Source organism: Bos grunniens, chromosome 10 (genome assembly GCF_055505025.1).
Source record: "Bos grunniens cultivar Pamir isolate PY7600 chromosome 10, Bosgru_T2T1.0, whole genome shotgun sequence".
Classification (NCBI taxonomy): domain Eukaryota; kingdom Metazoa; phylum Chordata; class Mammalia; order Artiodactyla; family Bovidae; genus Bos; species Bos grunniens.
The window spans coordinates 46,922,326-46,945,946 of NC_141174.1; the positions used below are offsets into that span (position 1 = coordinate 46,922,326).

The window sequence follows — 23,621 nt, forward strand, 5'->3', positions numbered from 1 at the left end:
TAATTCCATGCATTTAATCAGTATTAATCAATACTGATATTGATGAATCTAAATTTATATCTTCAGCTCTGATCTCTCCTATGAGTTCCAAATTTTATATCCAATAGCTTACTTGAAGCTCAGCTAAACAGCTCATAAGCAACTCACACAATATGTAGAAATAGAATTCTTGATGTCTCTCAGTTCTACCCTCTTACCAGGCTTCTTAATTTAACAACACCATTGTGGATTCAATGGTGCAATCAAAACACAAAAGAATATAAAAATCTAAGAGTCATTCAACTGATGTGCATGGTCCACATCAAGCCCATTAGCAATTTCTGTTGATTTTACTTCTAAAATGTTTTTTATCCAGTTCCTCTCTCAATTCTTATAGTCACCACCCCAGTCCTGTCCATACCACCATCCTTTCTCAGGAAAGGGTGAGAAACTGCCTTTCAACCAGTGTCCCTCCTTTCATTCTTTAACCTCTTCCCCCATATGTCAACTACCATAATTTTTTAAGAATGTGAATCTTATTCTATAATTTCATGATAAATCTTTAAGAATTATAAATTGCATTTAAAGTTAAATTAAAAATCTCTATAGGAATGTTCTTCATACTTTTGGTTCCAATGCCCCTAGGTATTTTTAAATGGACAACTTAAATTTTGGAGAAAAATTCCTTTCATTTAAAAATATCACTATTTTAAAATAAAAATATCACAAAATTATCTTAAATATATTGAACTAATTATTAAATATAACTAGCAAAATCACTTTGTAAAATCATCCCTTAGTGAAATGCACAGGACTTTTTTTCTTCAATTAAATATTTCTGTAGAATAATACTTTTTATAGCTAGAGTAACACAGGGGTCACAGTTTAACATTAATTCCATTCCTAATGTGGATTTTTTTCTTTGCACAGCCAAATTTCACAGGGTATTCAGATATGCCTTGATAAGCATGATAGAGAGATGAACCCTTAAGAATTATCATCTATGGTTATATTTGTACTTTTATTTCATGATTAAAAGTATTAACTTATTATGCATTTGATGGAAGAAGCATATTCTGTCAACAACTAAGAGAGAGGAATCCATCCTAATTGACCAAAGTTGATTTTTTATAGTTTAGAACATGTAATTTGGGAACATTTTCTTTCACATTCATAATTAAGTAGATGCTAGGAATGCAATTTAATCAACTTTGTAGAAATTAACAGCAAAAAAAAAATTAATCATTATTAAGTACAGTATGTGCTTGTAAAAGATATACTACTTACAGGAGACTCTATAACATATTCTTGTTAATTTAAATCTTATAGATGAATCGTGAATATATATAAAATAGTGAATATGTAGTTGTGTAACAATAAGCAGGAGGTTTGCCTGGTAAAGAATCCACATAGCAATGCAGGAGATGTGGGTTTGATCCCTGGATCTGGAAGATCCCCTGGAGGAGGAAATAGCTACCCACACCAGTATTCTTGCCTGGAAAATCCCATGGACAGAGGGACCTGGTGGGCTACAGTCCATGGGGTGTCAAAGAATCGAACATGACTGACTAAATAACAATAGCAACAACATTAAGCAGGAGACTTCCTCCAAGTAAAATATTAAGTGTGGCCTTTACATACTCAGTGATGTGCAGCAGCAGTCCATCAGATATTATATTTTCCAACTCTGAATAAATATTTAAGAATTTTAAAAGTTTGTATCTTATTTCCAATATATGAATATTTTTCTTGATAAAGTAATGTTGATCAGAAGCAAATTTTTTAAGAAAATCATTGACCTTTTCCTTAAGATCATGCACAGCCTGCCACGGACACACAGACTACATCATGGGCAGGTAGCTGTGTGTATCACTTTGGCTGTATGACCAGTGCTTAGCCAAAATATGGCCCTCCTTAGATCTTTATCAAAACTGGGTCTTCTGTAAAATGGAACATACACTGATTCTTTGAGTATACCTCATATACAGATTTCAGTGTATATGAAATATATTTTCTTGATTCATCTATAATATTTAAATTAACAAGAGTATGTTATAGAGTTTCCTGTAAGTAATATACCTTTTACAAGCACATACTATACTTAATAATGATTAATATTTTCTTTTTTTGCTGTTAATTTCTACAAAGTTGATTAAATTGCATTCCTAGTATCCACTTAATTATGAGTATGAAACAAAATGTTCCCAAACTACATGTTCTGAACTATAGAAAATCAACTTTGGTCAATTAGGATGGATTCCTCTCTCTTATTTCTCTTCAGGTTTCTTCCTAGAAGGGCTGATAGTTATTTTCAATTGATACCATGTTATCTTGTATAATTTTCCCTACTTAAAAGTCAGTATCTCTTTTAGAAAATTTTAACAATTAAAAATACATATTTTTTTAAATAATGTATTTTTTTCCCAGAAAAAGTTAAATAGAATTAATTGGATAATGATTCTGAAAAGCTAAAATGGTTTCAACAATTTTTTTTTTTTCAAATCATATACCATGCCAGGGTAGTTTTCTTTTTCTGGTTTAATTCTTTTGAAAATCATGATTCAAATTGCAGATGCAGTCACAGCAGGCTCTCTTTCCAAGGTATGGGTCAATCCATCAGGATATATGCAGTTGTCTGTTTTCAGAAAAAGTCTCAGCAAGAAATGGCCAATGGAGTTTTATTCATTCAAGGCAGAATTCAGTACAACAGCTTGTTGTATTAGGTTATACTTAGTATATCACCTAGAATTTAGTGTATTGATCCTAAGTATACTAAAATATAAATAATACTATTTATATTTATATAATATAATATGTTTATATTTATAATACTAAGTAAATACTATTTTATTTTTCTACATGACAAACAAGAAGTGCAGAAACTCTTGTTTATTTTTTCACTTAGTTATTGCCATACCAAAATACTACAGGCTGGGTGTCTTAAGCAACACACATTTATTTCTTACAGTTTTGGAGGCTGAGAAATCCAAGATCAATGTGCTGTTGATCAATTCAGTTTCTGGTGAGAGCTCTCTTCCTGGTGGCAAATGGCCACCTTGCTGTGTCCTCACAAGGTAAAGAGAGCACGCAGGACTGGGAAAAGGGAAGAGGGAGGAGGGTACTGGGTGGGGTGAGGAGCAGAGGATGGAGGGAAAGAGGAAGGAGGAGGAGAGGGAGAGGGTGGGAAAGAGAAGGGGAGAAGAGGGAGAAGGGCAGAGAGGGAGGGGAAGGAGAGAGAGAAAGATTTTTCTCTTCTTATAAGACCACGTTCCTATTGGATTAAGGCTCCACCCTGATGGTCTCATTTAACCTTAATTGTCTTCTGAAGACCATATCTCCAGATATAATTAAATTGAGGTTAGGAATATCAACATATGAAGGACCTCAACATACCATATGTTGGGATTGCTGTCGGCATTGTGGGTTCTACTGCTGCTGCTGCTAAGTCGCTTCAGTCGTGTCCGACTCTGTGTGACCCCATAGACGGCAGCCCACCAGGCTCCCCGTCCCTGGGATTCTCCAGGCAAGAACACTGGAGTGGGTTGCCATTTCCTTCTCCAATGCATAAAAGTGAAAAGTGAAAGTAAAGTCGCTCAGTGTGTCCGACCCTCAGCGACCCCACGGACTGCAGCCTACCAGCCTCCTCCGTCCATGGGATTTTCCAGGCAAGAGTACTGGAGTGGGGTGCCATTGCCTTCTCCGATTATGGGTTCAGATGCAACCTAAACAGTCCATGCTTTCATGCATTTTAAAGCCATTATGGGCTCAGACAATAAACAAACAGAACAACATGGTATCATTAGCAACCCTGGCTGTGGAGAAATAATAAGGATAGGAGGAAAGAGAGCAATTTAGATGAATATACATGCCATTTAGGATAGAGTGGTTAGGGACATTTTCCTTGGATTGAGGAGACATTTGAATAGGGACTTGAATCCGAGGGAGGGAATTGTGTACCTATTTAGGGAAAGGGCATTGTAGGCAAGTGGTAGAGTGACTATGGAGTTCTTGAAGTGGGAGCATGCTTGAAGTATTTGTGGAATATTTGTGGAATAGCAAGCAGGTCAAACTGGATGATTGGATAAACTAGGGAAAGAATGATGGAAAATGTAATTGAAGAGAGAGCCAGAGGCCAGATCATACAAGGTTGTAGGGCATGATATCTTAGAGTTTCCTTTCAGTAGGTAGGAAAAAGGCCTTAGGGTTTGGGGGTTGATGACTGGTTTGAGAGTAGGAGGTAGCCGACAGTTGGGGAGACAAGAGGCTATAGCACTGTTGGCTATAGCAGTCATGCATCCAATCTAGAAGACTCATCTCTGCCTCACTCTTACTCATCACTCACATCCCCCCTGCTTCCTGACCTTTGCTCTGATGTCTTGCTAGACATTGTACCATTCCTCTCTCCACTCATTTAATCTTTTGTGATCCAGCTTCTGTCACTGACTGATTTCATCCAGCATATTTTATACTCAGAAAAACATTACAGGTGACCTCTCTTTACATCTTTCATATAGTTTTAACATTCCTGGATTCTTCCAACTAAATAAGTTATCTAAGTCTAATTTGCTAGATGTGTATGATTCTACCTTACTAAAGTAACACTTTTCTTACCTGGAGATTCTGACTCCAAAGCCACCTGTAAATGGAATGCAGAAGAGAATCCAGAAAAAATAAAAATGCCTGTGGGCTGCCAGAAAAGGAACTGCAATTCATGCCCTAAAGTCCACATTTTTTCTTCTTACAGTCTCATCTCCATGTGTCACTGAACCAAACTTGGGTCCCCTTGCATATGCACAGTAAAATCTATCTACAGTAACCGGGTTGTGATGAAGGAAAGTGCAGCGTTTGTTGCAAGGGGCAAGACACAGATTATGAGTGGCTAATGCTCAAAAGACCTGGATTTCCTTATGATTTTCCAGGGAAAAGTGTTTACAGTGTGAGGGTAAGGGAGAGGGTTGTGGGGTATATGATCAGTTCATGGACACTTTCCTGATTGGTTAGTGATAAGGTAATCAGGAGTCAACATCATCAACGTTTTAGTTCGAGCTGGTCTGGGTCTGCATGCTGTGCTTGTGGGCAGCATACAGTTAACTTCCTCTGCCTGGTGGGGGTTTTAGGATCTGCAAAACAACTCAAATGATGTGACTCAGAATGTTATCTGAAGCCCTTCTGCGCGTGCATGCTCAGTTGCTTCAGTCGTGTCTGACTCTTTGCAGTGCCATGGACTGTATGTAGCCTGCTAGGCTCCTTTGTCCACAGAATACTCTGGGCAAGAATACTGGAGTAGGTTGCCATGCCTTCCTCCTTGGGGAGGAACTTAAAGTGTTTGATGTTGTTTAATGGCTAAACTAAATAATAATAAAAATTATGACTTTTTCTTATTTCATTGTTTTTATTTCTGCATTTTCTCACTTCCCTGATTAAATTTGTTCTTTGCAACCCGGGGAAGGCTTTAGGAGGCTAAAGTTGCTCCACAAACAAGAGGCAGGTGGAAGACATGGGGAGGGGCGGGGGCGGGGGTCTGTCCCAGGAAGGCTCCATAGGGTACTGCTCCGTCAAACATGGTGCTCCGTGGCAGGGAGTTTCCGCACCCCCTGCCTTTTTTGTTTCTGGAGGTCTCCCTTATTTTGCCTCTGAGCTAGAAGAAGAATTTATCTTTCCCTAGCTGGTAGAATGGGCCTCTCATCTCACTCAGTTTGATGTAGGGTGAAGTCAGTCTCACAATGTGAAAACTGCTTTATCAGCAGGAAATACTGAGGCCACCTGAGGGAGTAAGGGTATCTCTGACATTTTTTAAACTATAAAGAGGTCCTGGAATGGCTAGGGTTGACAAATTAGAAAGCACTTCAAACTCTTAAACTTGCTGTTATTTTTCTCTACTCCTCTTCCTTTCCACTGGCCACCTTCCTCTTTGTCCCTTTTCTGTCTGCCTGTGTGGGGAAGGGAGGACATGAGTTTTGTATCATCCTGTTTATTCTTTAGGAATTAGAGATTAATTTGTGGAAATAATAAAAAAAGAAAACTGCTTCAAAGTGTCTTACAAATGCCTGCTAAAACATTAGTTTTTATATTGGTGACAGCATAACATTTATTTAAGTCTAGCGTCTATTTTTAATGTTGCAGCCTTGGCACCTTGAATTAATCAAGATTAATGAACTGGCCCTGTGAATAGTGACAGCATCTGAAGGACTATGGTGTAAGCTCTCAATGAATGCCAGTTGAATTCAATTTCAATAATTGTCCCATTAATTGAATGACACAAGTCCTGAGAAAGGCAGCTTATCTATCTGGCTCATGACTACAACAGCTGTGAAAGGATAGGAAGGCCCTTGGTGGATGCCTTAAAGACAGTAAAATGGACGTCACACTCAGATTTTCAACAAGTCTCTACTACTGCTGCTGCTAAGTCACTTCAGTCGTGTCCGACTCTGTGTGACCCCAGAGACGGCAGCCCACCAGGCTCCCCCATCCCTGGGATTCTCCAGGCAAGAACACTGGAGTGGGTTGCCATTTCCTTCTCCAATGCATGAAAGTGAAAAATGAAAGTGAAGTCACTCAGTCATGTCTGACTCTCAGCGACCCCATGGACTGCAGCCTACCCGGCTCCTCCGTCCATGGGATTTTCCAAGCAAGAGTACTGGAGTGGGGTGTCAACAAGTCTCTGGAGTCCGACAAATCTAGCTGGCAACCGGCTGAAAAAGCGGCAGTTTTCAGCTGCAAGAGGCATAATTCCTGTAAGTCTGAATTTTCTTACTTATAAATGGTAATAATGATTAGCATGTGCTTAAACTGTGACGAGAGGCTGGTGTCCTGGGAGCAGCCCCCTGCCCTTTCTGACCATGCTTCTTGGCAAGGTGTGAAAAGTTGGTAGGGCCAAGGCGATGTCTCCATGCAGAACCTGCAGCACCCCCGCTCCACCCCAAAGACAAGCTCCAAGCATGTAGAACCCCAGGATTTCCCATTCACAGGACTCCGAGCCTGCTTTCAGAGCCTGCCTGAGGTGGCCAAGAGGTCCTGCTTGAGGAGGGGTGTGAACAGAATAACATGATCCTCTACAAGGCTGGCCACAAATGTGCATTTCAGACCTCTTGTGCAGTACTGGTAAGAAGGTGAGAAGAGGGGTGACCTGGAATGGGGACCCCAAGGATCCATGGGGATCCTGGGGCAGCCACACACCTGTGTAAAAGTCCAAGAATGAGACGACTTGAAATTTGAACCTGGAATTCTGGTAGTTATGATGTACATTTTTTCAAAGTCAGGTTGGAGTGATGGAATATATTTTATTTAGCAGATTGTTTGCTTGACTTACTTTTATTTTTAAAGCTTATTTGTAATGTGAGGTAATTGCAGATTCACATACACTTTTAAGAAATAATGTAAAGGTATGTCTTGTACATTTTTCCTAGTTTCTCCCAATGATAACATTTTGCAAAAGTATAGCATAGTATCACTACCAGGATATTGACATATATACAGTCCAAAGATATTCTGATTTCCCCAATTTTACTTGGAATTGTTGGTATGTAAGTGTGTATTAAGTTCTATACATTTTTTCATCTGTGTCAGTTCATCTATTTGCTGTTACAGTCATGTATTTGCTATTATAATCCTTGTAATATCACAAGAATTCCTTGTGGATTTCTTACTTTTAAATACATAGAACATTTCCAGCAAGTGAGGGGGAGTAATATTAAACTTAAATGTTTGGCCTAGGTTAAATTTAGAGTAAAGTAATATTGATACATCAAAATGGAGGATACTTCTGAAAGGGAAAACTCTGCTTGAAACAAAATGTGTGTATTAACCCAGTAATTCTGCTGGGAAAGGTTTTCTTCCCTCTTGCATTTACAGATGGGGGTTGTGGGGAGACTGTACCTGAAACCACGGCCTCCAATTCTTGGGACAGGCTGTTTTTCTGTCCTTTATTGCTCAATACTCCACATCTATATGGGGCTTCCCTGATGGCTTAGTGGTGAAGAACCTGCCTGCCAATGCAGGAAACATGCGTTCAGTCCCTGGGTCAGGAAGATCCCCTGGAGAAGGAAACAGCAACTCACTCCAGTATTCCTGCCTGAAAATTCCATGGACAGAAGAGCCTGGCAGGCCACAGTCCATGGGGTCACCAAAGAGTCTGAGATTACTTGGCGACTAAATGACAACTACATCTGTATGTTATTTGCCCAACACGCCTCTCTTGTTCTTTTATTGCTTAATGCTCTGCATCTGTGAACATAAGAAAGCTGACCCTGGGGCAACCCTCTTAGTTTAGTAAAGCTCTTGGGCTTTCTAAAAGGCCTGGTTTTCAGAGTGTGTAGGAGGTTGAGGACCATCCTGTTATCTTATTAGGAACCTATATATATCTCAGGGTTACCTCCACACTGGATACAGACTTTTAGGCCACTAGGCCAACTCACATTCTCCTGGGGCAGTTAACAAGGCAGAAAGGACTTTTATTACCTGATGATGGTAGGAGTTATCACTAAAAGCTAGGACCTCCTGGAACATATCAAATGAGAAAAATTGCTGTTAGGTTATAGTCAGGATTCAGTTCAGAGCATTTCCACCCCTGACCTTCCTGTAGCTTGTCTCAGGGGCTCTGAGGCCTGTCCTGGAATCCCTCTGATGGTTGGCAGAAGCCTCTGTTCTGCCTCCCCAACCAGATACAGCCTGTTGGCGGACTGGCTCTTCAAGCTCTTCTTTTTCGGTCTTTTGGTTTCTAAGTCTCTGCGTTTTCGGTAGTTGGTTGACTCCTAGCAGGAGCTAAGACCTGATCTGGGAATGAAGCCAGGACCCAGGGCAGTCAAAAGACAGAAATTGGCTGTGAAAATAAACCTAATACTTCCTCAGGAACTCTGGGGTGTTAGCAGTGTTCTGGAGGCAAACCATTTGTTTATTTCAGGGTCCATGTTATTGAGATATATAAACATGTTAGACAAACGATTGGAGCTCCAAAAGTAATGCAACCGTGAACATATGTTATAGAAGTTGCTGAGAACATCAGTGTGGGCAGTGGAATCACACAGAAAGCAGTGAGAAGGAACAGAGAGTACTTGTATTTGCATCTTGATCATCGTCAAAGCATATCGAGGGGGGATTTGTTTCAGTCTTACAAACCTTTTCTGTTGCTTTAATTTTTTAAATACAGGAAGTTTATAAGTAAAATAATTATTTTACCATACACAGAAAAATCACAATTAACATTTTGGCTTAGTTTCTTTTATCTGTATATTTATCATAAATTGTACTTGAATTGCAAGTGTTTGATCTTTATAGAAACTATGGAAAAATAAAAAATAGACAAAATTTAAATAATTTGTAGTTTTACTCATAACACTTCGGCATTTGATGTGTATTGTTCTAAAATGTGTGTATGTGTGTGTGTGTACCATCTGTTGAAACATGCTATATATACTTTAGTAAAATTGAGTCATAGTATACTGGTAGACTACAGTCCATGGGGTCGCAAAGCGTCGGACACGACTGAGTGACTTCACTTACTTACTTATACAGCCTATTTTATAATCTGCCTTTTCTACCTAATGATTATCTTGAACATTTTTCCATATTCTTGTAAAACATGACTTTTAATGATTAAATAGTGTTCCATCATATAGATGTACCATATTGACTGAACAGTTTTCTTATTTTGAATATTTAAGTGGTTTCATCATTGTAGAATAGGAGGTGGCAGGAATTCAGCTTTTCTGCATGTGGTATCAGATGGACTTTCTAAAAATGACTCTTCATTCTGTCTGTTGCTTCCAGCTCCTGCTGTTTCTGGAAACTTGCTGTATCAACCATCTCTCCTTTTATCATTAAGGACATGAATCTTATCCTCTTATGGTAGAACTAAGAGTGTGGCTGCAACAAGGCCAGACAAACTCAAATTTTAATATCTTTTAAAAAGTTATTTATTTTTTACTTGGAGGATAATTGCTTTACAGAATTTTGTTGTTTTCTGCCAAACATCAGCATGAATCAGCTACAGGTATACATATATCCCCTCCCTCTTGAACCTTCCTCCCATCTGAATTTAAATTTTAACCTGCCATTTGCCAGCTGTCAAAGACTGAATTACCTACTATTTAAAATTGAATTATTATAAGAATTACATGAGACAGTGTATCCAAATTTATGTTGCTGTTGAGCTGATAATAGTATTACTTATTGACTCTTCTTTGAGACATATCTGTTGAGCATTTTAATGGGGCAGACATTGTGGTAGGTATTGAAGATACAAAGATGGGAAAAATAAGCATAGATCTAGCTCTGTGGCTGTAACAGTTCAGCATTATAGAAAATCATCAAACAATGAAGTTTTAAAAATTCAAAATTGTAGCCATACCACATGCTAGGAAGGAGAGAGACCTGTTTGTCATGAGCTCTGTTGTCCAGAATTAGTTATAGCCACAGGGGCTCTTGTGTGTTCTTAAAAGGGCTGCAGAAAGATTGGTATCCACCAGAAAACTTGCTCTAAGATACCTTTTTTTATCTTCTCTCCCAAATGAACAGAAACTGTATGAATGTGACTTTGCAGTGATAGAGTACAGACGGCAACCAGCAGGAAATGGCTTTAACTCTTTCCTGCCCACATGGCGTGGCCTTTGATGGCAGCATCTGTGTGCTCATAGCCTTTGATGTGTGCCTCCAGGATAGGCCTTTGTAATGTGCTTCTTTGCTGGATGCCTGTTGTCTCCCACCCTGTTTGCTCTGCCTCCCTGGCAATCTTGGTATTGCCAGAGCTTAGCAGGGTACCTGGCTTATGGTTGATTCTCACAACACGCATGGCAGGTTGACTTAGGGGCAATATAATATCTCAGGGCAGAGTTGACAACACTTGCCCAGGACAATGTAGGGAAGAAGGAAGGAGTTTCTGGTCCCTGCATACACCAACGCCCTAAGACAATTCCTTTGCCTTTAGCTTCAAGGGACTCTTGAGAGTCCTGCAAGGAGATCAAACCTGTCAATCTTAAAGGAAATCAGTCCTGAATATTCATTGGAAGGACTGATGCTGAAGCTGAAACTCCAATACTTTGGCCACCTGATGTGAAGAACTGACTCATTGGAAAAGACCCTGATGATGGAAAAGATTGAAGGCAGGAGGAGAAGGGGATGACAGAGGATGAGATGGTTGGATGGCATCACCAACTTGATGGACATGAGTTTGAGCAAGCTCCAGGAGCTGGTGATGGACAGGGAAGCCTGGCGTGCTGCAGTCCATGGGGTCACAAAGAGTCGAACATGACTGAGTGACTGAACTGACCTGACCTGAAGTCAACCCCATGTGAAAAGGAGTGGGAAGAAAACATCAAGGGGCAGCTGCTAGAAAGGGTTCAGTGAAAAAGAGGAAGAGGGCTTTCCAGACAAGGAGACATGATGTACTTACTGCACAGGTAAGAGAATGAGTGACATGGCCTGAGATAGAAGTATTGAGGTATGGCTATGCCAGTAGTAGGGAGAGGCAGGGGAAGGGTTGTTAGGTGGATAAATAGGAGGTGACACTGGGAAAATAGAGCTGGGTTGTGAAATGTCTTCTGTCATTTATGTTAGAAACAAATAAAAAAAAAACACACACACAGACTGGAGAAGAGCAGAGGGCTTAAAAAATACAATTTAAATACTACTAATGATCTGACAGCAAAGAAAAATAGCACAGCAAAATAGATCCTCCCAGATGTGATCAGCATGCTTAAGGATCTTTAACTTTACAAGCCATTAGGAAATGAAACTTCCTGGGTCTGACATCCTTGCTTGTGACCTTGTAATTGCAGAGCTAATAACTTTAATGCTTGAAATTAAAGGGGCCTCTAGACCAGAGAAATACAGCATCATATATTTTTTTTTTCATTCTTGGTTCATTCTCATATTTTTGTATTAAAATATATAAGCAATAAGATTTTATACTTTACTCCACAAATAAATTCCTGTTAACAAATGTCTTCATATACAAGCAGATTAAAAATATATTGTATAAAATTTCAAGTTTATGCAAGAAAGAAATTTATTACCTGAATAAATAGGTGTTCCATACGCTTGCTTCCATTTTGTTATTTATGGATTACATATAGTTTTTGTGTGACTATGTTCCGATGTTTAGAACTGAGGTTCCTCTAGACTCACTTCATCATTTCTCTTCCTAATTCCTGGAAACACACTTAGGACCTTGTATCTAATTTTGGTCTCTTCTCTGAGGATTAAGAATTCAGATGCAGACCTCAGTCAGAACAGATCACACCAACCAATGGACAGTCATATGGATTTTGCCACCAAGCATTCTGATTTGGTGCCAAGCTTGGGGAAAATAGGTATATGAATCAGAGTCCAAGAAAATAAATGTCTCTCTCAAATTAAGATAGTTTATTTGCAAGGGAGTAAGCCCGAGGCCAGGGGCAGCACTTGGGAGGAGCAACTCCATGTCCAAGGAGCCGTGGCTGCGCGGGCACAGGAGGGCCTAGAGGAGCTATCCCACACTGAAGGTCAGGAAGGGCGGTGGTGAGGAGATACCCCTCGTCCAAGGTAAGTAGCAATGCCTGCGCTTTGCTGGAGCAGCCGTGAAGAGATACCCCATGCCCAAGGTAAGAGAAACCTAAGTAAGACGGTAGGTGTTGCAAGAGGGCATCAGAGGGCAAACACACTGAAACCATACTCACAGAAAACTAGTCAATCTAATCACACTAGGACCACAGCCTTGTCTAACTCAATGAAACTAAGCCATGCCTGTGGGGCAACCCAAGACGGGTGGGTCATGGTGGAGAGATCTGACAGAATGTGGTCCACTGGAGAAGGGAATGGCAAACCACTTCAGTATTCTTGCCTTGAGAACCCCATGAACAATATGAAAAGGCAAAATGATAGGCTGCTGAAAGAGAAACTCCCCAGGTCAGTAGGTGCCCAATATGCTACTGGAGATCAGTGGAGAAATAACTCCAGAAAGAATGAAGGGATGGAGCCAAAGCAAAAACAATACACAGCTGTGGATGTGACTGGTGATAGAAGCAAGGTCCGATGCTGTAAAGAGCAATATTGCATAGGAACCTGGAATGTCAGGTTCATGAATCAAGGCAAATTGTAAGTGGTCAAACAAAAGATGGCAAGAATGAATGTCGACATTCTAGGAATCAGCGAACTGAAATGGACTGGAATGGGTGAATTTAACTCAGATGACCATTATATCTACTACTGCGGGGAGGAATCCCTCAGAAGAAATGGAGTGGCCATCATGGTCAACAAAAGAGTCTGAAATGCAGTACTTGGATGCAATCTCAAAAACAACAGAATGATCTCTGTTCATTTCCAAGGCAAACCATTCAATATCACAGTAATCCAAGTCTATGCCCCAACCAGTAACGCTGAAGAAGCTGAAGTTGAACGGTTCTATGAAGACCTACAAGACCTTTTAGAACTAACACCCAAAAAAGATGTGCTTTTCATTATAGGGGACTGAAATGCAAAAGTAGGAAGTCAAGAAACACCTGGAGTAACAGGCAAATTTGGCCTTGGAATATGGAATGAGCAGGGCAAAGACTAATAGAGTTTTGCCAAGAAAATGCACTGGTCATAACAAACACCCTCTTCCAACAACACAAGAGAAGACTCTATACATGGACATCACCAGATGGTCAACACTGAAACCAGACTGATTATATTCTTTGCAGCCAAAGATGGAGAAGCTTTATACAGTCAGCAAAAACAAGACCAGGAGCTGACTGTGGCTCAGACCATGAACTCCTTATTGCCAAATTCAGACTTAAATTGAAGAAAGTAGGGAAAACCACTAGACCATTCAGGTATGACCTAAATCAAATCCCTTATGATTATACAGTGGAAGTGAGAAATAGATTTAAGGGCCTAGATCTGACAGATAGAGTGCCTGATGAACTATGGAATGAGGTTCGTGACATTGTACAGGAAACAGGGATCAAGACCATCCTCATGGAAAAGAAATGCAAAAAAAGCAAAATGGCTGTCTGAGGAGGCCTTACAAATAGCTGTGAAAAGAAGAGAAGCAAAAAGCAAAGGAGAAAAGGAAAGATATAAACATCTGAATGCAGAGTTCCAAAGAATAGCAAGAAGAGATAAGAAAGCCTTCTTCAGCGATCAATGCAAAGAAATAGAGGAAAACAACAGAATGGGAAAGACTAGAGATCTCTTCAAGAAAATCAGAGATACCAAAGGGACATTTCATGCAAAGATGGGCTAGATAAAGGACCGAAATGGTATGGACCTAACAGAAGCAGAAGATATTAAGAAGAGATGGCAAGAATACACAGAAGAACTGTACAAAAAAGATCTTCACGACCCAGATAATCACGATGGTGTGATCACTGACCTCGAGCCAGACATCCTGGAATGTGAAGTCAAGTGGGCCTTAGAAAGCATCACTACGAACAAAGCTAGTGGAGGTGATGGAATTCCAGTTGAGCTATTCCAAATCCTGAAAGATGATGCTGTGAAAGTGGTGCACTCAATATGCCAGCAAATCTGGAAAACTCAGCAGTGGCCACAGGACTGGAAAAGGTCAGTTTTCATTCCAATCCCAAAGAAAGGCAATGCCAAAGAATGCTGAAACTATCGCACAGTTGCACTCATCTCACACGCTAGTAAAGTAATGCTCAAAATTCTCCAAGCCAGGCTTCAACAATATGTGAACCATGAATTTCCTGTTGTTCAAGCTGGTTTTAGAAAAGGCAGAGGAACCAGAGATCAAATTGCCAACATCTGCTGGATCATGGAAAAAGCAAGAGAGTTCCAGAAAAACATCTATTTCTGCTTTATTGACTATGCCAAAGCCTTTGACTGTGTGGATCACAAGAAACTGTGGAAAATTCTGAAAGAGACGGGAATACCAGACCACCTGATCTGTCTCTTGAGAAATGTGTATGCAGGTCAGGAAGCAACCGTTAGAACTGGACATGGAACAATAGACTGGTTCCAAATAGGAAAAGGAATTCGTCAAGGCTGTATATTGTCACCCTGCTTATTTAACTTATATGCAGAGTACATCATGAGAAACGCTGGACTGGAAGAAGCACAAGCTGGAATCAAGATTGCCGGGAGAAATATCAATAACCTCAGATATGCAGATGACACCACCCTTATGGCAGAAAGTGAAGAGGAACTAAAAAGCCTCTTGAAAGTGAAAGTGGAGAGTGAAAAAGTTGGCTTAAAGCTCAACATTCAGAAAACGAAGATCATGGTATCTGGTCCCATCACTTCATGGGAAATAGATGGGGAAACAGTGGAAACAGTGTCAGACTTTATTTTGGGGGGCTCCAAAATGACTGCAGATGGTGACTGCAGCCATGAAATTAAAAGACGCTTACTCCTTGGAAGGAAAGTTATGACCAACCTAGATAGCATATTGAAAAGCAAAGAAATTACTTTGCCAACAAAGGTTCGTCTAGTCAAGGCTATGGTTTTTCCTGTGGTCATGTATGGATGTGAGAGTTGGACTGTGAAGAGGGCTGAGCGCCGAAGAATTGATGCTTTTGAAATGTGGTGTTGGAGAAGACTCTTGAGAGTCCCTTGGCCTGCAAGGAGATCCAACCAGTCCATTCTGAAGGAGATCAGCCCTGGAATTTCTTTGGAAGGAATGATGCCAAAGCTGAAACTCTAGTACTTTGGCCACCTCATGCGAAGAGTTGACTCATTGGAAAAGACTGTGATGCTGGGAGGGATTGGGGGCAGGAGGAGAAGGGGACGACAGAGGATGAGATGGCTGGATGGCATCACTGACTCGATGGACGTGAGTCTGAGTGAACTCCGGGAGTTGGTGATGGACAGGGAGGCTTGGCGTGCTGCGATTCATGGGGTCACAAAGAGTTGGACAGGACTGAGCGACTGATCTGATCTCTAATTACAAAAGCTTAAAGGAGTAAGGGTCATATCAGAATTTATGAGAGCTGAGTAACCCTTTCATTCCCAGCTTTGCATTTCATTGTCTATTTGGAAAATAACAGTGTACCTGCTTGCTTACATCACTTATTCATGTACAAGTAAAGTGAATCAAGAAGGGGGGAAATAAAGACTAAAGAAACCTACCATAACAGTCAGAGTGTGTTGAAACCGAATCAGGGTTTGTTTTTGTTTTTGTTTTTGTTTTCATTTAGAATACATTGCCTTATTTGCGAGCACAGGTAGAGAAAAGTAGCAAGTACTTTCTCCTTTTACTAGACACCTCTATCTGCTGCTAGAACACACTGACATCTTCAGTCTCCATTTCCAGCTCTGCAGGTGTGTCTGTTTTATTGATTGGCTTCCCACCAAATCAGCAGCTGATCTGCCTTATTGAAAAGCCCTGTTGTTCACAATATGTTTTCATTAGTTTATTAAGTGGTCTAAACATTTTGATTTTAAACTGCACTGTAGTGTCTGCCTTGCCACTTCAAATTAGCTTGATCCTCATTCTCAGTCCTGACTCCGCATATGGGCTTTTTATTGACCAAGTGAATGCTGGGGTAGTTTTAGCTGCCCTTTTCCAAAGAGATGCCAGGCAACACCAAACTAGCATACAGGTGGCACTTGGAGACAGCAGGAGAGGGAGATGACAGTCTCTGCTGAAAGTTACAATGTTTTGCTTTTGTATTTACATGTTGGAATTGGTTTTTATGTGTAGTGTGAGGTAGGGATCCAGAGTCAATTTTTTATATGGAATGTTCCCCCAGCACCATTTACTGAATAGTTCACCCTTTCCCCACTGATTTGCAACACCGTCTTAGAAATCACATTGAGTTTATGAGTGTTGGTCACATTCTGAGTTCTAGATTGTGTTCTATTGGTCTGCTTTGCTTTTTTAAAAAATCAATGTATAACATTTATATCAATGAATTACTATCAGATCTCTAATCTTACTATTTTGTTGGGTAATGTTTTCATTAATCATCAGTTTTATGTAATATTTTTCTGTTTTTGTTTTTTGATGTTTTATGAAGCATTTTAAGTTAGCTTATTCTCTATGAAGATACCTTGTTAGGATTTTGATTGGAATTACATAAATTTATAGATCAGTTTGGAAAGGATAAATATCTGTAAATATTACCTTCCTGTCTATAAGCAGAATATGTTTACCCATTATATGTCTTCTTTGCTGCTGCTAAGTCGCTCAGTCATGCCCGACTCTCAGCAACCCCATGGACAGCAGCCCACCAGGCTCCTCTGTCAATAGGATTTTCCAGGCAAGAGTACTGGAGTGGGGTGCCATTGCCTTCTCCTTATGTCTTCTTTAGTACTTCACTAAAATACAAAGTGCTACTTGTTCAGTCATGTCCATCTCTTTGCAACCCTATGGACTCTAGCCCACCAGGCTCCTCTGTCCATGTGATTTTCCAGGCAAGAATCCTGGAGTGGGTTGCCATATCCTTCTCCAGGGAATCTTCCTGACTGATGAATCAAATCCGCATCTTCTGTGTCTCCTGCACTGCACTGCTATTCTTTACCTGTTGTCATCTAGAAAGCCCAGTACTTCACTAAAGTGTTACAATTTTTCTATAAAAGTATCACAGATTATGCCATTTGTTGATTTATTCATTGATAATTTTCTTGGAAGACTTACTTTTCAAACCAGCAAATTTGCCAGCGTGCTTGTCTCATTCTTGATTTTAAAGGAATTTAAAAAAAATTATTATTGTAATGCTTAGTGTAGGTTTTTCTAAATATGTTTTTAAAAATAAGGTTTGAGTAAGTTCTCTTCTAGAATTTATTTTTACTGAACAGATGTTAGATTTTTATTGCATGGTTTAGCTTATCTGTTGACACAGTATTATCATTTTCTTCTTCTAACTTTATGTGGAAATTTTTACTAGTGATTTTATAAATTAAACCACTATAATATCTCTAGGATTTAAACAGCAGTTTATTTCACTCCAGAGTTGTGTTTTTTCCACTACACTTTTGCATCTCTCAATAAAATCAACTCTTCCTTTTATTTTATTTATTTATTTTTTTTTTAATTTTATTTTTTTTTCAACTCTTTCTTTTAACTGCATCCTGAGAGCTCCAGCCACAGGTTTGGCTGAAAAATAGGCATTTTTACTTTTTCAAAATATAATTTGGATGGATTTTTCTAATTTCTTATTTTACGTCCTTTTTCTCAGGACATTTTTATTAAACATAAATCTTTGGGAAACTAATAACCTTTAAAGGAATCAGTTAAAAATTAAAGTGTCTGGGAGCCGATATGTGGAAATATCATCTTTTAAATGCAATTTTTAAGAAGTTTAGAGAACATGTGATAAATGAGTATGTCCTATTAGATGCTTTAGGAATAGAAGGTTTAGGATTTTGATTTTAGACAGTTATTTTCTTAATAAAATCTTGTGGTCTTATTTAATGGATACAGTGGAAGATTCTCCGGGGTCTTAGGTGGATCTATACTACTTGCCTGAGATAGCAACTATGATTGTCACTGCAGCTGATTAATTTTCAGGAAAGAATTGCATCTCCACATTGCAGAGATATTGTTGCCATGGTGATGTTATGACATCAAGCTTTGCACAGAGGGTGCTGCTGCTTTTTACCTATAGTTTATGGCATGAGCTGCATAAAAACAATTTTAGAACCCTTTGAGGAAGATATATGTGTGTGTGTATATATATATGTGTGTGTGTGTTAAAGCCAGGATGAGTGTATAAAGCTGTTCTTTAAGATAGTGACTGTGAGTATCTTAGTTCCTCTTTCTATTTTGATGTACATTGTAATAATCTGATCATAAGTGAGAACATGAGAATTGAGAACAGTATACTTGCATTTTCATTAATTGAAGGTTTCAGTAAAGTACTTTCACTAAAAATGTAGTCTCTTATTCCTGTTGAGCAGGAGAATTGGAAGCATTGGAATGTGGAAAGAATATTGACTTTAGAATGAAAAATAGAAATTAAAGTCCAATCCCATTTGTTATTATGTGGCTGAATTTAATACCTCTGAATTTTGCTTTATCCTTCAAAAATGAATAATGTGAATAATTTCTTTTGTTGAGATGATTAAAAAAAAAAGACTGTCTAGATACCAGTTTTCTGGTAACATACCACCCTGACTTACCTCTGGGGAAACTCTTCTCCACTATCCTTAATCCATGCAAACAATTTTCTCAGACCTTGACTGAGATTGTGACTCATAACCTGTGACTCTTGGTCATAGCAAATGATCCTGAGTGGATTTATGACATAGACCAGGCTGTTGAGAATCCTTCTTGAAACTTCTGTCAAATATATTGAGAGAACTGTACTCTTGAGTTGACCATATCTTGGTCAACTTGAGTTGACCATGTCTTGATTACCAGTTGAGGATATTCAGCCTGAAAATGAAGTTTATGCATATGAAACCACTAGGTGGTATTTCAAGGGGCTCTGAGAAGCTCTGGTTCTTTATGTCTTAGCACAAAAAAGAATTCAGTGAGAGGCAAAGTGATAGATAAGAAGTAATATTAGAATAGAATGCTTGTGAGGCATCCTACAGGAGAAGGGTGAAAGGATGCCATGTCTTGAGTACTTAGTGGGCTACAGTTTTATAATCAAAAGAAAAGTGAAAAGGGAGAAAAGACTGCCTTCTTCCTCATTTAAGTGGACATCATGTTTCATCATCAGCTCTTCCTCCATCAAGAGATGGATTTTCTTGTCCCTACACGGTGAAGCCAGGACTATCATGGCACTATGGAAAAATTATTTCAGGTCTAAATAAATGAGGGTCTTTCACTCTGAAATGTCACCTTTCCATAAATGATTGTTTTTTTTTTTTATGTGTGAAGAGAGCATGCCCTAGCGATCATTAACTTACCAAGCTCTCTGGGTAGGATGCAGGTCTCATGTCACCATTGTTTTATTGTTTTGGGGCACATCTAATGCTTCTGTTGCATGGTTTTGTTGCTAAGCAAGCCTGCCCAGTTTTGTGGTTGAGCAAACCTGCTTTGTTGAGTAATCATCAACTTACAGGGGTCTCTTGTACTTTTCTCTTTACTTATAATCCCCTAGAGATATTTACTATTTAATCACCTCTTTGTCCCTTTACTCTGTCCCTATCACATAGGGAAAGTGATCTGAGAAAGAAACATGGCACACTTTGACAACCTGAACTCAGCAGCATCTGATCTTTACCTTTTCAAAAATCATGTGAGCTGATATATTGATTAAACCAATGTCAGTTGGGCTTCTATAGCTCAAAACTAAAAATAATTCTGAATATCAGAACTATCGATATACTTACACATATGTTATTTTAAATTAAAACTTGCTAAATAACTAAAATCTTTCTCATAACTAGAGTGGTCAAAGATTAGCTATCACTGACTTTGATGTCACATGCTGTTTAGATGTTTCTCAGTTGAATTTTTTGTTGCTATTTTAATATTTCTGTTTCTGAATAATATATGAGGTCAATTATTTGGTAAATATAATTGACTTTTTAAGGACTCTTTCTCTTTAATTTTTGTGGTGGGGCTTATCTGCTTGCATTTTATTTTTTTACAATGAGTAACAGAACCATGAGACTAGTGATATTGTTGACAGAGGAGTCAATGGATGAGAACTGGACTGAAGTTAGAAGTTCAAAGGTTATATGTTACATGTATGTGGAGAAACAAGAATCCTTGAAAGAGAATGAGAGTGAAGGCAAAGTGTATAATTTCATAGAGTCAGGGAAGTAAATGAAACATGTCACAAATGTGTTAATGTTTTGCCTATTTAAATGCAATACAGAGACCCAATAAATGGGGCCTGAAAATTTTCCCTTGAGATCAGCATTTACAAGGCTTTTAGTAATTAGTGAGAGCAATTCCATGATATATATTGAAAAGCTGTATATCAGTGGAATGATAAAGGGTGGATATTAAAAAATAGGAGTTGAAAAGTAGAGATGACTCACTGAAGAATCATGAATAAGAAGAGAAGAAATTCAGTGAAAATAGGAGACCATAGAATCAGGGAGAGTTTAAAATCTTTTCAGAATGAAAGACCCTACATATACTGATAAGTAAAGAAGGAGAAGAAGCCAGTTTAAAGGAGAGGAACTGAACTGAATACATAAAAGAGGGGACTTGATTAAGTTAGTTCCCAGCTGAGAGAAAAATGAGTAAATGCCAGAGAGCATATGTAAATGTGTCAGCCTTGAACTGGCAAGATGTCACCTCTGAAATCAGGAGAAAGAAGGCCAAAAGTGTGTCTTAGTGTGCACCAGTATGTTGATTATAAACCAGAAAGCTGGGGCTGATTACTACTGTTAATGTAAATTTTATGAGTGAAGTAAGAAACAAGATTGTTTATGAGAGGACATTTGGCTGTGATCAAAGAGAAACAGAGCTGGATTTTTTTAAAGATGGCAAGACAGATTTTATTCAGGCTACTGCAGCAGTGGAGAGACTTCAGTGTAAACTGAGGTATCTTTGCTGAAACAAAATGTGAGAGGCTTTTAAAATCCTGGAGTGTGCTAATGGAATGTAGGGGGTGGATTGGTCAATGTGATTAGGCTAGCTGTGTTTGCTGCTGCTGCTGCTGCTAAGTCACTTCAGTCATGTCCAACTCTGTGTGACCCCATAGACAGCAGCCCACCAGGCTCCCCCGTCCCTGGGATTCTCCAGGCAAGAACACTGGAGTGGGTTGCCATTTCCTTCTCCAATGAGTGAAAGTGAAAAGTGAAAGTGAAGTTGCTCAGTCGTGTCTGACTCCTAGCGACCCCATGGACTGCAGCCTAGCAGGCTCCTCCACCCATGGGATTTTCCAGGCAAGAGTACTGGAGTGGGGTGCCATTGCCTTCTCCATAAAGAAGTTAGGCTCCTACCCTGCACTGAAATTAGAAGGCAGGGGCCTTATCTTTTTCGATGATCACATTTCAAAAAGATGGCTCCCAGTTCCTTGAGAAAGACATTCCTGGGTTGTAGAAGATCTGTCTCAAAAGGATAGAATGAAGATTTATAATTGTGAATTGTCTAGTAAATTCTCTAAGAAAAAGGAGATAAGAAGCTCATAGTGAGGACTTGACTGAAACTGCCAGCAAATTCTTTTGGAGCATTGAGCTTTCTCAGGCAGGCATTTCAAGGGAGCTGGACTCATTAACCTAGGGACATGACCTTGAGGAGATAGGAGCCTTGCTAGAATTTAGCCAAGAAGAGAGTGCTTGTCACCACATTGGTGTTTGACTTTCTCAAGGTCATATTGACTTGCATGATTCAGATGTGCATGCAGGTGATAAAGTAGCAAGAGTGGTGCATAAACAAGTTTAAGAAATTTCATAGAAAGCTCTCTAGACTAATCATATAAAAACTGACAGAATGTTCAGTTTAGAGCAATATGGAAAAATGAAGCAAATAGGTAAAAAGTATACAACTACATGACTAGAATCCTAAAAAAAGAGAAGGTAGAACAGAGCTGCAAGTCAGGCATGACTCTCACACTTTACCTGCAGCCTTCAACAAAATTTCATAATACAGAATTGGTTTTTAATACCAGAGCATGTTATTTCATCATGCATTTAGTGTTTTAATCATCCATGAGATTTATTAAATGCCTACTATATGCCAAGCACCAGTCTGAGGATGAAAAACTCAGTATAAGTAGTTGTAACTATTAATTGTGTGCTGTATACATTAATGTTTAATATAACTGTCAGTAAACTGTATGTGATTCAATCCCTGAGGTTGTGAAGCTCTATTAATAAGTATTTTTATTTCCCATAAAAGTCCTGAATTCAAGGAGATTTTTAGGTACTTTTAATGAGACATATTTGAAATGGAGCAGATCCAGCTGACATTTATAGGCAGCGCCATCATTCCTTTCTTGGGCAGAATCCTTATACTGAAATGATTTCATAAAATATTTATGATGAGGTTTAGAACATGTAACTAATGAATTCATGAAGTCAGTCATTTTAGTTCATTTGAGCTCCTGTAACAAAATACCATGGACTCTGTGGCTTATAAACAATAGAAATTTATTTCTTACAGTTCTAGAAGCTGGGGAGTCCAAAATCAAAGTTTTGGCTGATTCACTGTCTGATGATGGCTGGCTTTCTGGTTCATAGACAGCCATCTTTTTGTTGTGTCCTACCTGGCATAATAACAAGGGATATCTCTGGGGTCCCTTTTCTAAGGGCACTAATTGCATTTGTGAGGGCTCTGCCCTCAAGCCCTAATCATATCTAAAATGTCCCGCCTCCTGACACCGCCACTTTTGGGGCTAGGATTTCAGCATATGAAATTTGGGCTATAAGCATTCAGTCCATAGCATTTTGTGATGCTCTTCATTTGTTTAAACACAATTAAAATTTTATGGTGGACACTTTTTGTTTGTCTGTTTATACTTATTTAACAATTTTTACAATTACTAATGATTCCATGAAATCACTGATGTTATAAACTTAGCTTGAATTTCAGCAGTCTGTGAACTTGGTTAAGTTACTTAATTTACACATTAAAAAAAAGAGAGTTTTAGTATTTAGCTTGCTGAGTGGCATGGAGATTAAATGAAATTATGTTTTAGGTTGTTTACACAAAGCCAGGCATATACATGTACTAACATAGGGATAGTTTTTCTTTAAGACATTTTTAGGTAGTATTTATATATCTGAGTAAATTGCCGAAGAGCTAATTAAAGGACAGTCTTAGTAACTAATTTTCCCTACAACCCAGGCTTGCACATGTAAAGGAAAAGTAAGATCTG

The 23,621-nt window shown here is 39.0% G+C and overlaps 1 protein-coding gene and 1 pseudogene across 2 annotated transcripts in view; one reads left to right on the top strand and one right to left on the bottom strand.

Annotated features, from left to right (window-relative positions):
- The first annotated feature begins 6,145 nt into the window (after positions 1–6,145).
- UNC13C (unc-13 homolog C) overlaps positions 6,146–23,621 on the top strand; it is an 839,460-nt gene continuing 821,984 nt past the window's right edge. Inside the window, exon 1 of one of the 2 annotated variants that reach the window (XM_086321016.1) lies at positions 6,146–6,713. The gene's annotated coding sequence lies outside the window, so the exon portion shown is untranslated. The remainder of the gene's footprint in view (positions 6,714–23,621) is intronic. The other variant, XM_086321021.1, reaches the window with a different exon arrangement.
- LOC147364478 (small ubiquitin-related modifier 2 pseudogene) lies at positions 16,100–19,091 on the bottom strand (annotated as a pseudogene).